The sequence below is a fragment of the Corvus cornix genome, chromosome 1A, assembly GCF_000738735.6.
Source record: "Corvus cornix cornix isolate S_Up_H32 chromosome 1A, ASM73873v5, whole genome shotgun sequence".
NCBI classification, from domain to species: domain Eukaryota; kingdom Metazoa; phylum Chordata; class Aves; order Passeriformes; family Corvidae; genus Corvus; species Corvus cornix.
Genome location: NC_047057.1, coordinates 42,728,579 through 42,745,215, shown reverse-complemented (window position 1 = coordinate 42,745,215; position 16,637 = coordinate 42,728,579). Strand labels below are relative to the sequence as shown.

The following is a 16,637-nucleotide window of genomic DNA, read 5'->3' as shown; positions in this document are numbered from 1 at the left end:
AAGACGGGGCAGTCTATTTCTGTCACAGATTAAGTGACCTCTGCACTTTTTGCATCTAGCTGTGGAGAAAGCTGCAGGTGGAGGAGTGTTCATCCTTTGGTTAAGCTAAACCTTTGTTTGCTGTGTTCACATGAATAACTTATTGGGCCTTGGCATCATGAAAGCAGCACTGACACAGTTGACATGACAGCACTATAGACTGAATCCCGATCTGCCCTCAGAGGAGAAGATGGGATGTTTGCTCGTTTCACATTTCACCAAGTCGAGCTGTTCAACTATTTATAAGATGAATAGAAATTTCCACTACTTCAGCTGACACACCTGCCTTTACCTAGCAACTGCTCAAAGGGAGCCAGCTGAGACAGAGGAGGCTTTGAGAGACACAGCCCAGAGGGGAGCCTGCTGCTGCCACCCCTGCCAGCCCTCTCCGTGCCACCAGCTCCCACCTCTTGGCAAGCCAGCAGCCCTTTCCACTTGCCTAAAAAGCTATTTATACCCAGCACAGCTCAGGAGAGGAAGTGCCTTCCTGTGCAGCCTTCCCTGGGCAGTGAGCAGCATGAGAGCAGCAGGGAGTTCTGCAGGCGCCTCAGGGAAGAGCACAGGGAGACTGCCCTGCCTAGCTTGGGGTGACCACCATGGTGACATGAAGCAACCTTCCCAATGGCATGGTGCTAGCACCCACCCTGCTGCAACGCAGTCCTGGATACTCCTCGTGCCACGTGCCCCCTTCAGGGTGCCTGGTGATCCCTGACAGTGCAGGGAGCCCACCTGGCACCAATCACTGTACCTTTTCATCCAGTTCCAGGCCCATGGGAATGCAACCACCACTTCCTAGTGTTCTGCTGGTTTTGACACAGACAAGCGAGGATGAGGAACATCGCTCAACCCAAGGCATTTGTCCCGAGCTTATTTGCCTGATGAATTGCAGCCTGGCCCATATGCAGTGCCTGCAGCCACTGAGATTTCACATTTGACTCACGTATCTATAGGGACTCTCAAACAGCCTGTTTCCACCAGGCTGCCAGTGGCAGAAAGGACAGAGCCTCACTGCATAATCGCATTTTTGTGATTTTAACAGGGGTTAAAATATAGATGAGCTAGTGCAACCAGGGAAGAACGCATGAAAAATGGCACTTTCCTACTTTAATGCTGTAACTGTGGAGAGTGACTGACAAAACTTTTTGGTAACTGGCCCAGACCTGGACGAGTCAGAAGACCTGCTTTTACAGAAATAGTGAACCTAGTCCTAACCAGGAATAAAGTTCCATCATCCTGGTGACTTCAGACACACAAAAACTGAGGAAGGAAGAGGCTATACACGTGATGCTGCAGCCCAGTTTAAGGCAGGAATAGGCAAGGACATTGAACAGACAATGAGGGGGTGGCAGCAAGAGGAACATGTGCCAGCACAGATTCATCACGCGTGCTGTTGCCAGGCTAAGAAAAAAAAAAAAATTAAAAGGTATCCTAAAACAAACTGCATTTTCTAGGTGTTGCTTCCTCAGCCTGTTATCATCAGAAGGGATGGGGATGCATCTAGCAGCAATGCCCCGAGCCAGCCGGGAACACAGGCTGGGGTATGTGAGGAGTCGGCTCCCTCTCAGCGGGGAGAGGGGCTCTTGAAAGGCAGTTTTCTTTACTCTGATACCTTAAATGTTTACCCACTAGCATTTGATGGTTTTGGAGAGGGAGGCCTGTAACTAAATATGACATATTCTTGTTCACAATAACATACCATGTGGCAGCTTTAAAAGAAGAATATTTGACTACACGGTTTTGATGCTGAGGATGAAAAGACCATAATTGCCACAGTAATGTGAATTGTGTTTGTGAAGGAAGGAGTTTACTAAACAGCAGGAAAGAAGATAAAGTAGGATAAGTTTTATGTTTAAAATTAGATTGACCTGAGTTGAGATAATAAATGTTGGGAAAAAAGTAAATGTGGTTTGGAAAGGGAAGGGAAAAGGTGTTTCCAGGAGACATGCTTCAGTTTCAAAATATCTTGTACTTTTCACAAAGAAACAGACTGTGACCAAAATACTCAGCAGCTTTTCTCCCTTGTGCTTGACACATGCTCTCAAATGTAGGGCTGAGATCAGATGTGAGGGAGGGCAGGGGAGGAGGTTCCCAACAGCAAGTAAAGCTGAATCAACCAAGTCATCCTTTTGTATTTCAGTAACCTCAGACAAAGACTGGTGGTAATCTTCAGGATATTTCTTCCATCTTTTCCCTTCCCTTCCCTTCCCTTCCCTTCCCTTCCCTTCCCTTCCCTTCCCTTCCCTTCCCTTCCCTTCCCTTCCCCATTCTTCCTCCCCAGTCCTAGCACTGTTGTTCATCTTGGTAGCAAGCTCTTTGAGCTGTTAAAGCTGTTTGCTGGAGCTCTGAGTGCTCTCTTTAAAACTGAAAATCATCCTGCCATCACCCACCTTGCTTTACACCTACCCACTTAGGAAATCTGAAAGCTGTGTATCTTGTCAGAGGCTGCTAATGCTATTAATTCTCCTGCCTTAGCAGTCTATCCAGAATATGAAAGCAGGTTTTCTGCAGATTCCTGGGCTATAGCACATTCTGCTGCATTTCCCATACACATTCCAGGGTCTGTTTCCCATGGTTAAAAATAAAAAAGTCTGATTCAACATTCTCTCATTTCATTTGTACATGACTGAGATACCATTGGTTTTTACCTGCATAATACAAACTTTGCCCCCTAAACCTTATTGTGAATCTCTCCCTGTTTCCTGGCAGGCTAAATTCCCCTCTCTAAGCACAACCAGACTATTTCCCAAGCCCAGACTAGCAGAGTTACAAATACCCTGGGTCTCTGTAGCTTGCTATGGAGACATACCTGAGTGTGGTGCACAGCCACTGTTAGGTATACTATCCAGTAGCCATGGGTCTCTACTCCCTACCTAAGCACTGTTAATGCTTTACCTATCAAATGAAGTTGAATTATCAGATGCTTTAATTACACACCAGATTTTAACTCATTCTTACGCTAGGAAAATAGTCCTAGCGTGACAACTTTAGCACCCCCCAATATCAGCTGGAAGCAAAGAAACACACTGCTCTTAGAAAGTTTTCTCTCACAGCTTGATAATTCCTTCCACAAAGGCACTGTCATCCCAAGAGGATATAGAAAAGCATGTACTGAAGCTGATTTTCAATTGCACAAGTGTCTTGCTGTTGAACCCTGGCTTCAAAAAGGGCATTTGAAGAAAGCAAAAATAGGGAACATCTGATTTCTATGAAAGCAGTTTCAGCCATCCTAGATTCAAATAGAATCTAGAACGGCTGAAACTGCTTTCATAGAAATGAGTCTTAGATAAATTTAGCCCACTGTGTAGAGGATGATGTGTCCAAGGGGAAAGAGGATACAGGCAAGGAGCAAGAGTTTGCTCTGCTGGTGACACTCTGATCCTCAGATGCAATAGAATCATAGCATAACAGGTTGGAAGGGGACAGTGAAAGCAGACTGTGCTTCAGCACAGAAAAACTCAGAATACTGTAGGAGTAAATGAGGCAGGCAGGCTTTGGCACAGCTTCAGAAAATCCTCAAAATGGCCTTACAAAACCAGTTATGCCTATATGTCTTCGCTGCCTGATCTTGATTCAAAGCAGTGAATCTTGCCTAGGAACGAGAGCATGGGGCAAATAAAATATATTATACAATCAAGGGCTGCACTACATTTACTGTATAGAAAGAGATTAAAATATTTCAAGTATTTGATTGAGACATTTTTAGCAGCCCTTACATTATAAATATCTTCAGCACTAGGAAAACAGCACATTTGATAATAAGGCAGAAGACATCACATTGGGAGCCACATGTGTGCTGCTTACAACATGACCAGTGACTGTACTAAGGCAAGAAAGGGAAGAAGAATTTGTTGTGGTGAACTGTCTTTGTGATTGTTCTGATCCAGGGAAAATATTGATCAGAGGTAGTAAAACATAAAATGCTAACTAAAACAATAAAATGACCAGATGAAACATAATAGGGTAGGAATGGTTTAATCTTTCCAAAAGGTTTAGTTAATTTAAAAGGTAACTAAGACTCAAGCGTCCCTTGGGAGCCAACACTGTAATACTCCATTCCATGCACTATGACTGAGACAAGATCTAAGGAGGTCATGAGCAGCATAATAGGAAAGATCTTATTTTAAACCTTAGCCACTGGTGGAAATAAAACTCATTTGTCTTCGGAACACTGTTAAAAAGTAGATTAGATGTTTGTTTGTAATGAGAGTTTTGTGTTTGTTTTATGTAATTTCCAGTAATACTGTCTCACTCTGTTGTAATAGCACTAACCATTCTTTCCTTCTCTGGTGACTTCATTTAAGCAGAATTATGCAGTTCAGAGTAGGTTTATGGATACGTTTGATGTGGTGAACCTTATTCTTCTATACATTAAAAAAGAGGAAGCTGCTGAGTATACAGTCATGGGAAATGCACCAGGCTGGGGAGGACCACCATTGCTCCATAAAGGTGCAGGTAACCAGAAGGAACATGGATGCCTAATATGCTGCAGCACAGTACTAGCCAAATTCACAGCAGTCCCATCACTAAAGAGGAGTCTTAAGAGTGGAATATCTGGTGATATAAATGGTCCCTGTTTTCTGACAGTCAAATAAGTCTTTTTCCCTTTTGTACAGATAGCTGTGAGGAGGTTTTTTTTCAAGTTAGTGATATAAATGAGGGAATGATTAGGCTCAAAAAACCCCCAGGTTTTCTTACCTACAGATTTTAAAACCATCCAGAAAATCAACTGCAAAGTCAACTGCAGCATTTAGAATATCAGCTGAAGACACACATGGCTGAGGAAACCAGAACTAGTTTGCTTCATAGCCTGTGTAACATAGGGATGAGATCTGAAAAGCTAATGGAATTTCTACACTAGTAGTAGCATGCCAGCCAAGCTGGATCTGCGACAATCATGGTGGTACCCTGCCCTGACCCCATGAGGACTCCACAGCCACCAAAAATGGCAGCAATATGTCTTATAACTGAGCATGAAAGCAACATTACCTGAAGGGAGATGCTCACTCCTCCTACTTCCCACCCTCACTCGCCATCTGTGCTTGAATTTGCCTGGAGTGAGATGATCTCAGGAGGATATTATCTGCCTTCCTCCCCAAGCTAGTTGCTGCTGACTGCACTGTACTAAGTGTGCACTAGTCCCAGACTGTCCTAGATCATGGATCTTCTTGCTCTATTGCAAGGTATACATGCACCCTAATCATCCCTAAACTTCACCATCCCTTTGATGCCAGTGCAGTTGCACTCACAAACTCATTGGATTGAACATTGAATCCATGAAAGAATAAATAATTCCAAACCTGCAGTTAGGTCTAAAACCTCATGAGTAACTTTCCTGTCCAAGATGAAGTCTCTACTTTTGCACACTCACTGCTGAGTACTGAAGAACAATGCCAGGTCTGAGAGGAGACACCTGTCAAATGTCATTATATGTGCTCTGAAATGCTGACAAATCAGAAATACACACAATTAGAATTTAAATATTTGTTCACAGATGGAAGAAAACATGTATCCTGGCAAATATCACTCTGTGGTGAAAACAATCCCTTCAGCTAAGTTTCCTCTATGCCCCAAATCCCTACTTACTTCAATAGAGTGTTTTGGAGTGCCATGGCTCTCTCTGCACCCAGCAGAGCCAGGCTGTTGAGCCACAATGTTCAATGTACCCATTTTTCTAAATTAAAAGGCCTCTGGTCATCATCATTGTACTCAGTCACTGCCTATTCCAGGAGATCATGCCTCTTTCCCTGTGGGATAGACATTGGGTTTTTGTTTGGTTGGGGTTTTTTTCTCCAGGGATTGAAGAAACAAACCCACTAAAATGATAAGCACTATTATTTCCCCAGAGAAATCCTATCACAACATTATTTTTTTCTTTTCTGAAGAGGATCTACTGGTCCTCCAGGTTATCCTCTCCTCACACTACCCACTTTTACAAGTATTTTACCAATTGTTTGGCTCCATGCATTTACCTCTAAAGCTCTCCAAGGATAAAAGATTGGCAGCTACTTGAGCATAAATACACGCTAGGGCAAGAATGGAGATGGAAATAAGATCAGCAAAAGCATTGCAGCTCTATTTTCCTAATGAAGCAGAACTCTCACACTAAGCCGGGCTTACACTCTGTAATCAAGCACATTTCTCACAATGCTGGGGTTATGGAGAGCCCTGTGCAGAACAAGGTAATTATCAGCTGCCACAGCTCAGAAGGGCTCCATTCCCCTCTTCATTTTGCTCAGTTGTCAACTTATATTAAGAAAGAAAATGAAGAAAACCCTGCATTTTCAGAGGCACAATAAAGACAGGCTCTATGTATGTATCCACTTCCCTCCAATCCCCACCCCAAAAAAAAAAAAAAAAAAAAAAGTGGAGGAGAGAGGGGGTTCAGAAGATGAAATATGGTTGTGTTGGTCATCTTTGTGAAACATGTTTTTGCAAGGATGAGGCAAACCTAGTTTTCGATCCCTTTTCCAAAGGACTGCATTGTGGAAATCACTTCATACATGATGAATAGTATTGACTAAATTCAAGTATTTTGACAAGGACTTCCCTGGTACTGAAAGGCAGGGACCAGTGACAGTCCAGAGGACAATGAAACTGGTAAGGAGATAAACTGAGGCACAGTAAATCTCTGACTTCCTCATAGGGAATGAATGTTAGTACAGATACAGGGGTGTGATTTATTTAGGTAGTAATAGTAATACAGGGTTATTTTCTCCTATCCAAATGTACAGAAAGTGCTTTGTGAAGAGTTTGTTTTGAAGCCCTTGTGGGACTGCAGGACCTAAGACAGAGTAAAGCTTTGATATCTCTATGTGTACAAATGTCCAGGCACTGCATACCATAAAACCTAGCCAGGCAACACATACGAGCAAAAGGAAATGTCACTGAAAAGTCAGAAAATTGCACTGACCAAGTAGTTCTAGAATAATGAGTTACATTCAGTCCAAAAAACCACCAGAAAGTTTTATCAAAAAGAATTTAACTTTTATTTAGGAGCATAAACAGATGTGAGAGAAATAAAATCACTCAGAAAACTTTTCTCAAGATGTGACCTACGGCAAAACAAATCATACCAGCATGCAATGAAAAAGCAGACCATGAAGGCATGCAAAATGAGAAAAAAAGTTAGAATCTTATAGGAGTATGAGGGAGAACCGCAGAACCACAGAATGGATGATGTTGGCAGGGGCATCTGGGGATCATCTAATTCCAGCCTCTGCTCAAAGCAAAGTCAACCACAATAGGTTACTCAGGTCTGTGTCCATTCAGGCCTTGAAAACCCTCAAGGATGGAGCCACCACAACCCGTCTGGGCAAACTGGTCCTGTTGTTCAATCACCCTTATAGTAAAAAAGTGTTTTCTTATTTTAAATGTTCTGTGCCCACTGTCTCTTTTCCATTCATTGAACACCACTAAGAGCCTCGTTCCATCTTCTTTATCCCCATCCTTCAGGTATATAATACACATTCACAGGATCCCCCTGAGATTTGTCTTCTCCAGGCAGGGCTGTCCCAACCCCCTCAGGCTTTCCTCATATGAAAGATGCTCCAATCCCTCAACCATCTTTGTGACCCTTCAATGAACTCAGGCCAGTATTTCCATGTGCCTGTTGATGTGGGGACTGAACACTCCAGCTGTGCCTCATCAGGGCTGAGTGATGCAGGATGTAATTAGTGCACTGACTCAAAGGGAAGAAATCACTGGTAAAACATTTAAAAATTTGGTATTGGGGATAAACTACAAAATATCTGAGAGCAGAGTGCTACTTAAACCAAATTTTCCAAAAGACACTTGAACTTGGTGGTGCCTAAAAGAATTCCCATGGTACATTAATGAGCCCAAGAGAAGAACTTGAGATCTTTGTGCCTATACTTTAGGATATGACAAATAATTATCAGCTTCTGAAGTGTGTGAATGTGGTTAGCTGAAAAAAGTGGTAAAAGATGGTGACATTATAACAAAGTCAAAATTTTGTTACTTCTAATTGGGTAAAAACTGTCACTGAACATCTCCTTCAGGACACCTCGCAAGCTAGAATGTACATGGGTATGCACACATGGGGAAATACATGAAAGCACACACAAAAAATGAAGCTTCTCCATGACCTTCTCAGTGACCTGGAAAGAATATTTTTTAAGGAACATTTTGCCTGGTGAGAGCAATGCTGTCAATGCTCGCTTTATCTTTGGCAAGGGAGGGTGGGCAAGTGAAATTTTCATTATACTGAACCACGATGCACTTAATGGTGAGAGAACTACTCTCACAAACACACCAGCACGTCTCTCCCAATCCATTCCCATCAGAGGATACACACAAGTTGTGACCTGAGAGGATTGTAAGATGTTAACAAAGTATGTAATTGGCTCCACATGGAAAATCAATTACCTCCATAAAAAAGGCATTTGTTAGTCATGGTCCAAATGCTAGGACATAAATTTTCATATCTGAAAACTGAGGAAAATTGGAGGGATTAGAGGAGAACTGATGCTGTTTACCTACGGCTTTCTCTTTTAAGAGGCTAGCTGGAGTTCTGCAGTTACACCAGAGTTCTGTACTACACTCATTACCCTATAGTACATGTATTCACAGTCCAAAAAAGTCAGATGTTCTTAGGACATCTAGGTACTCCTGACCTCACACATACTTTCATAGCAGCCTAATTCTACAGCTATATCTTCGAAACTCCTTTCCCTGGCAATTAATGCAGCTCAGTTTTTGCTTAAGAAAACAATGTTTCAATGTTTTTAAAATATAATAAAGCCTGGAGAATCTAAACTGCTTGCCAGGAATGAAAATTTGGTGATGAGCAAAGGAAATGAGCAGAGGTCTGTGCACACAGGTTGTTGGAGACTGGAGGAAAGAATCCTGCCGGGAACAGTTTCACCCCACTTTTGTTTAAAAGTCAAATACAGCTCCAGATCTGAATCGTAATTAGACTCCTGCTGAAAGTTTAACTCCTGATTACTGAAATGGGTAGTAAATGCAACCAAATATGAATAATGACATCCCACATCAAAAGCAGCACTAAGTAGACAACAGTGCTCAAGACTTAAATATTTAAGTGGACTAAAATAAATATCCTCAGAACCCGACCTATCTCATCTGGGCAGGTAGCAGCCCTATACATTCTGTGATCATCTTGGAAGAATTTTTTCTCCAGATGTTTATGTTCCTCAGAAAAATGATTGGTATTCTATTTTTCTAGAAAACAATTTATGGAAGAAACAATTTATGGAAGAAGTCCAACAATATGAATTGAAATTTGGCTATCTGCCAAAGAGTGGTTTGGTAAACATTCAATCTTTCTTTCAAGTTTCCAAGAAGCAGTTATATATAATTCAACAGTTCCCACTGTTGCAATAAAATGGCAATAAGAATAAACAGACTAAGCACTGAGTGGCGAGAAGCCCAAACTAAGAATCTTTACTTGAGGAGCTGAGTTGGTGGAACCAGACTGAGAAAGAGCTAGCAACAGCCCAGGAAAATGGCAAAAGAGAGTAAATTGGTTGCAAGGAGGCAGAGACACATTGCTTGGGGGCAGCAGGGTACCCAAAAACTGGAAGGAAAAGGAGAGAAAAGCAGAAAGCATAGCAAGGAGAAAGAGTAGGGAAGGTATAAGGAGACAGAAAAGGGAAAAAAACAGTGGCAGTCACACCTAGCTATATAAAGGAAGATAATTGCTCATGTAGGCAATATCGAGACAGTAATATTAATTTTAAAGCTTTAGGGATTAAATAATAGCAATAATTTTAGCTAAAATATAACTTTCTTAAGTATCTCCTAAATCTCTAAATTGGGTAAAAACCAAAAAGTTAGCACACTGTTAAACGAGTGAAGAATTGCAATAGCAATGGTGTTGAAGGTAAATACCAGTCCAGCAAAATGCAACAAGTGGCTATTAAGAGCAGCTTGGGAATGTTTCTGTACTGAAAGTCAAATGCAGTTAACATTTCTTCCTGATGAAACATTAATCCTATCCAATAATTACAACTTCAAATTCGTTGTTTCTTTATTTTATCATTGTCTTCCTCATACCAGCCTGGGTGACGCATTATTTCCATTAATGTGTAGGTTATCATGTTGAAGCATATGGAATCAAAGCTTTGCAGATTGGGAGAAGTGGTATTTTGCTGTGATAATAACACCATTTCTGCATAACTAGCCACTGACCTTTGTTCTTTTCATCAGCAAATACACCATCTTTGTAACAAAAGTAAAGCTGAGGGATTTGAAAATGTCAAAATAGCAAGCAACAAAGAGCCCTTGGCCCATATAAATATTTACATTTGAAATATCCATTTGCTGAACTGAATATTTCAGCTGTTGAGGGCAGCCTGAATCTCATTACATCAGCTCCACAGGCCTATTGGTGCTCTTGCTTTGAAGACAAGAACAGCACATTTATTGTGTGATATGCACATTCCAAGCACCCAGCACACTTCCAAAGTGGGTTGTATTCCAGCAATGCCATGTCTCTACTGTTCAATTTTTATGATAGCATCCAGACTCCACAGCTGTGTAGCTTTCTAATATTGAATACAGATTCCTCACAAGACAGCTGTCTTGGAGGGTTTCTTTGGTTTTTGGTTTCTGTTCTTTTTATTAAGAACCCCAAACTTCTAAAACCTAGGTAAAATATTGCCTAGCAGAAAATCCATTTTAATTCATTAATTATTCTGATCTGGTGCTCCAGTGAGTAAAATACTGTCCAATACTTGCAATTCAGGAAGATTAGTGCATGCAGCCCTTTGTCTGGATGCAGCCAGCTCAGCCCCCATTTGAGCCAGTCTTTCTCATGATTGACGCATAGACAGGCCCCTCTGTGTACAGACCTGGTCCTCTGTAGTGCTAGACCAGGTCCTCATGCTCCTGTGACCTTGTGAGGGACCAGGTCTTTGGGATAAGATTAGATAAGAAGAGGGAAGAATGTGGATATATGTCTCCCCCCTTTTGGCCTTGCCTTGCAAAGGAAATCCATGTAAAAGGCATCTCAGCTCCTTTCTGGGAATGTCAACATAAGTGCAGTGTAGGGACATCGGCCAGGTCAATAGTCCTTGCCACCACTGTTCTGATTAATCTTTGCCTCCCCAGAAAAGGCTGGTGGCGACAGGCCGCAGGTGTAGCGTGGCCGAATCTGCTCCAGTGGAGTCATTGGGCCTCCTCCACAGGTGTTGCCACCCTTGCCCCTTCCACTGGAGGCAGCCTGGCCCAGGATATAAAACAGGAGAAGTCCAGGAGAGGAATGCAGATGCATTTTTTTTTCCATTGTGGGTGTTTACTCAAGAGAAAGATATCCAAACTGGCATTTTTCATGTAATACACTGTGGTTGGTCTATAGTTCTCCCAACTTCAGCACGTATTTAGCATTGAATACTCCCAAATGTATGTATATTTACCATTCCAGCTAATTTGGAAGTGTTTTGTATAGTCTGCTCTGTTACTTCTGTACATCTCAATATGCCAAATAGATAGCTGAGATGTTGCTGTGGGACCCTCTAGTAGCTGCTTGTCTGTTTCCATACACATGCTAAATATCACTATAAAGTGCTGCCTTCACTTCAGAAAAGGCTCTAAACCAGACATTATTGGCCTGAATAACTTGATTTCTCAAAAGTCCTGCATTTTCATTTCTTTCTAATTGATTTTTCTCAGTTCTTCCTGAATATCCTGGTAAAAGGTGGAGCTAAAGAAGTTTCCCAGTCTTCAGATTTAGATTCCATTTTTTCTTTGTCATGATACTTTCCAGCATTTCTATGACAAATAAATATTTCTGCTCCTATTAATATTTTATAAAACCAACAACCAGCTGTGTAATGAATCAAACCCAAGTTTAGTGAGTCTATAAATGGTAAATTGGCAATATATGTAAATGCTGGCCTGACTGTGATATTTCTATCTTTTTCTAAAGTTCTTTATAACCAACATTATCACTGAATACATCTCAAGGGAACTCTGTGATAATATAATGATCCTCAGAAATTTGTGGTGCAACTATGGGCCAGAACATGGAGTACATTTACAATGAAAGCATCAGTCTGGCTCACAGTGCATGTAACTATTAATGCTTAGCAAGTATGCCTTGCCTGGGATGTAATGTACTACAAATAATTGCCTAGTGTGCTTCAGCTTTGTGCAAGTTCTGTGAAAATACTCTTTTCCTTTCACTGATGTAATTTTTTCTCATTACCAGGGATTTTTTTTTCTTATTACCAGGGATTTTTTTTTACCACTAACTAACTGCTTAGAAGGAAACATACCCTCCAGTGGAAAAGCACAGTGCTGTGATAAAGACTAAAAAGCGATCTACAACTCACCAATAGGTGACATTCATAATAAGGTTTGTCACTATTTCCAAGTACTTTTCTATTAAGCCATTACTTTACTGTGTCAAAGTTCAAGCACAGAAAATTTCCTTCATTGTGGCGATTAAGTAAGTGTTATTACTTACAGCAAATGCATTGGGTATGAGAGCTAAAGCAGAGCTGGAATTAACAAAAATGTACAGAGTACTGTTGGTAAGTGTTATGAATAATTTTTAAACAAATAAAGGAGCAAGCACCTCAACACACATACACACACATACATTGGCACACATGGGGCTCTTTATGTACTCTAACACGAAGAACAATTTTGCAATTGAAAGGCTAAACTTTTGAATCTATGAGCAGCTATTTGAAAGGTGTGTGTCACGTCTGTAAAACCAAACAGCTGCTCACAGTTCACACCTTGACAAGCCAGAGCACGGGGCTGTGCACACTCATTTACACGGACTTATACTGTCCCTCATGCTTAGGCTGCACAGCCTGAGGTGGAATTGCAGGTTATAAAGTGCATTGTAGTAACAACTACAGTTTCATGACACAGAGGCCAAAGCTTTTACAGCTCATTGCCATTAATAGCCTGGGTTATGTTGTTCTTGACCTTTCTGTGTGAGGGGGTGCTCAGGGCACAGTGAGCTTTTTGTTTTACCCTTTCAAATGCTTTCTCTGGGCAAACTGGGACTTCCTCGTGTCAGTGGATCAGGAGTCCTGCCACTTCCCAGCTTCCAGGTGAGCAATCAGCATGAGTGGTGTGTCTTCCAGCCTCCCTGTCGCTCACAGAAGGCTGCAACAGCAGCATCTTAAAGCCTGTCCTTCCTTACAATGGAGTTAGTCATAGAGGAAATGGGCCTTTTGAGACACCACACAAGGGGAGCTACTTGCCCAGTGTCCCAGCAGAAACCGGGACTCAAGACATGGATTACCCTGCTCCTTGCCTCTGGTCAAGGCACCAAAAACACAATCAAGCCAGCTACAACAGGATATCCCCATGTATTGTCTGGAACCTTCCCCTCACAAGGACTGACCCAACCTCACTCTGATTAGCCTGAGTAATCCGGTGTCACATGTGAACATGAAAGGAATCTAAGCACTTATTAAATATACATTTCCCTTCCTATTAACATAGTTATATCAATATTTTAATGCCATGTTGCCTTTTAGATTGTTTGCCTACTGTAACATGAGGTCCCTGCTGGAGCAGACACCACAGAAATTGATGAGTTTATGGATGACATTTATTTCAGCATGAGGAGTTGTCATCAGTGGTGATTTTCTGCTCCAAATACTTACATTTCATCATGAAATAACATCTCTAGTCCCTTCTACCAATAAAGCCAATGGGACAGCATGAAGGTGTACAGAGTAGGGCTGAAGGTTCATATTCAAGCAACAAAAGGTAAATTTTTTATTGCCAAAGAGAGCTAACTTGTGATCAAACCTAATTACATATATATAAGAACATATTCAACCCAGTACAAATGTGCTGACTCTATTGCCATACATCAGGAGGAAATTTGATACTTGACTGGTTTTGGGGTGAAATTCATGTCTATAGGAAGTTTGTCTGAGGGTTTTATTTCCTGTGTTTTACAATCTCTTTCTCATCCTGTTTAGTGTTTTTGCTTTCCTCTGGTTATAGAGTAATCATCCCAATGTCTCAGTCATTTGCCTGAAAAACAATAGCTGGCAGTTATTGTGCTAAACAGCCCATTATGTTATCCCTGCCACAATCCTCGGTGTTTTCAGTTATTGCACTTGATAGGCGTCATTAGGGTTCTAGTGCTGTTAGTCACTTTCCTGATCTTTCATGTTTCTTCTACTCAGGAAGCATCTTTTCCTAGAAACAATCAAAGAGAATAAAACCAGATTACATCCAGCACCTTGGGATAATGGCATCTAACATTCAAATAAGCAGGTAATTCCAATTAAAAATGTGACTTTGTGCTCACACAAAGTCATTCCACAGAAGTCTACAGAACTAGTTACGAGAGAAACATTGTTCAGTCAGTAATTATTAGATGGCACATTGTAAGAGTCTGGAGGACACTGTGTTATCATGAACTGGGATGTGTTAATTGGAGTGGCACAGACCTGCCCATCTCACATACTGTGAGGTTACTGTGTGCCATCTACAAAAAATTTTTGATGATGCTGTGGGTGTGTGAAGACTGAGACAGACTTAAAGTTCTGTTTGAGGGATGGATGTGCAGCTACCACATAGGGAAGGAGACCTTCTCATTTGCAGGGTGAAGCTCTCTCTTTCCTGTTGCTGTCTAAGTCCCTGGCATGTCTTGTGCATAGCAAGAGAAAGCAGCACGAGAGGACGCCACGTGGGTCAGTAGCACCCACATTCATGAGGAGTCAGCAAGGGTCTGTGCATGTGCTGGGACACGTGCTCATTGCTTCATCTTGGTATCTAGATTCCACCTTGAAAACAGAGATTTGCTGAGTCATCTCAAATCTAAACTGCTTAGGCCACTTGAACCAGACAACCTTGCCTTTGGTGGGAAAGCAGTATGTAAAATGAAAGCCAGTTTCCCCAGGAAAAAAGTTTTAGACCACAGGAAAGAAAAATCAGGTTCATGTCACTTCATCAAACACCCTCTCTTCAGAAAGTGCCACAGGTTTTTAATATCTAATCAGGAAAGGCAGATCATGGTTTAGTTTATGTTGTTTCATCTCAAAATTTCACACACAGTAAACTGGATCAAATGCTAAGGATTCAAACTACAGTTAATTTGCAATCCTAACATGAGCAATCTGTTCCTAGCATCCCTAGCAGAAAAGGACCAAGAATTTAGTTAGAGTGCTGGCAGAATATTGCAATTTTAAAAGAAGATTCAAGATAGATGAGGCTAATCCTTACCGCATATATATTTTATATGAATTTACAGGTCTTTGGATTGTCTTAGAGAAATGGCAAGCATATGGACAAACTTTCATCTTTGCTACAAAGCTGATCAAACAGGACATTTTTAGTTAGTAATGCAGTAATAAGATATAACTTGTTTCATTTTTATTGCAGTTTATATTCCAAGCAACAGTGGGATACCAAGCACTGCATTAGCATGCACCATAAAACAAGTATATATTTCCTATCCTCCTCTACCATTAAAACTCAAGAACTTTTCCAGTTACTGTTGTTTTTCTCATGCCCAGTTTTCCTAAGAGGTTATATTCGAAGGAGAGTGAGGGATAATCCATGCCATAATTCTTGAATTAGGAAAGATTCTCAGAGAAAAAAAAAATTCACAAAAACTCCCTGGGGTGAGAGAGTATACACTGTATCTTTCTCTTTCAGGCGCAGATTCCTCCAGAAATGACATAGCTGTGAAACTAAAAGCTTAGCACAGAAACAGCTCCTGGACACCTCCTTCTTATGCATATATTTAGTATGCAGTTATGGACATACTTACAGATAGCGATACATAAGCAGCAGAGTCACCATCAGCTGAACCAGTGATTTCAGAGAAGGCGAAATACTTCTCCAGAGGGATAGGATAGTATTTTAAAGGGAACGTCCAGGCTTTCTGTTGGCCTTTTCACTGAAAAAAAAAGCCCATCTGGGAGGCTCAGCAGAACAGGGATATGCTTTGTATATGCAGAAGGAGAGGGTGAGTGGTGTGGCTGTGGAAAAACCATAATCCTACAGGCTGGGAAATATTCCTTCAGCTCCACACTGGTTAAGCCTCTTTCTGATATAAGCATAAATCATCTTTTTGTTGGGGGGTTGAGAGAAGGGAAAATTTGTGCCCAGATTTCTCCTTGAGAATCCGCCAGTGCATTTGCCGTTAGGAAATGACTAAAATAAGCCTCTGCACATATGTCCTTAAAAACACTTTGACTGCATTCCTCTGTAATTATTAAGCTTCTTCAGAGTCTGTAAGCCAGTGAGAAAGGGATTAGAGGGGTTACTTTGTGCCTCTGTGCCCATAAAAATCCCTTGGCTAATGCAGCACAGTGCTCGGAGCATCCTGACAGCTTTCATATAATCCCTGCCTCCCAGCCGCCACCACCACTGCATTCCCATTATTTAGACACATTCAAATTTCATGCAGTAATGTGAAAGCATTCCAACATGGAAACAAGATCCACGTTATAAATCACATTTAAAAACTAACCTGCCAGTTGGAGTGGAGCAGCAACACAGCTGCATGATAAACCCACACTCAATTTTATGCTGTAAGGACAATCAGGAGATGTAAATTGTCAGTTAATATCTGCTAACATTTCCTATTGTCCTGGCAGTTCAGGACAGGGATCATTTTCTATACCTGT

At 41.4% G+C, this 16,637-nt stretch overlaps 2 long non-coding RNA genes across 3 annotated transcripts in view; both read right to left on the bottom strand.

The window, feature by feature from the left end:
* LOC104698434 overlaps nucleotides 1–16,637 on the bottom strand; it is an 86,690-nt gene that overhangs the window by 25,909 nt on the left and 44,144 nt on the right. The window lies entirely within an intron of this gene.
* On the bottom strand, nucleotides 13,577–16,350 carry LOC109143250. Its single transcript, XR_002043273.3, has 2 exons — nucleotides 15,776–16,350; nucleotides 13,577–14,196 (listed from the first exon to the last, which is right to left on the bottom strand). It is a non-coding gene; the product is annotated as an uncharacterized LOC109143250 (long non-coding RNA).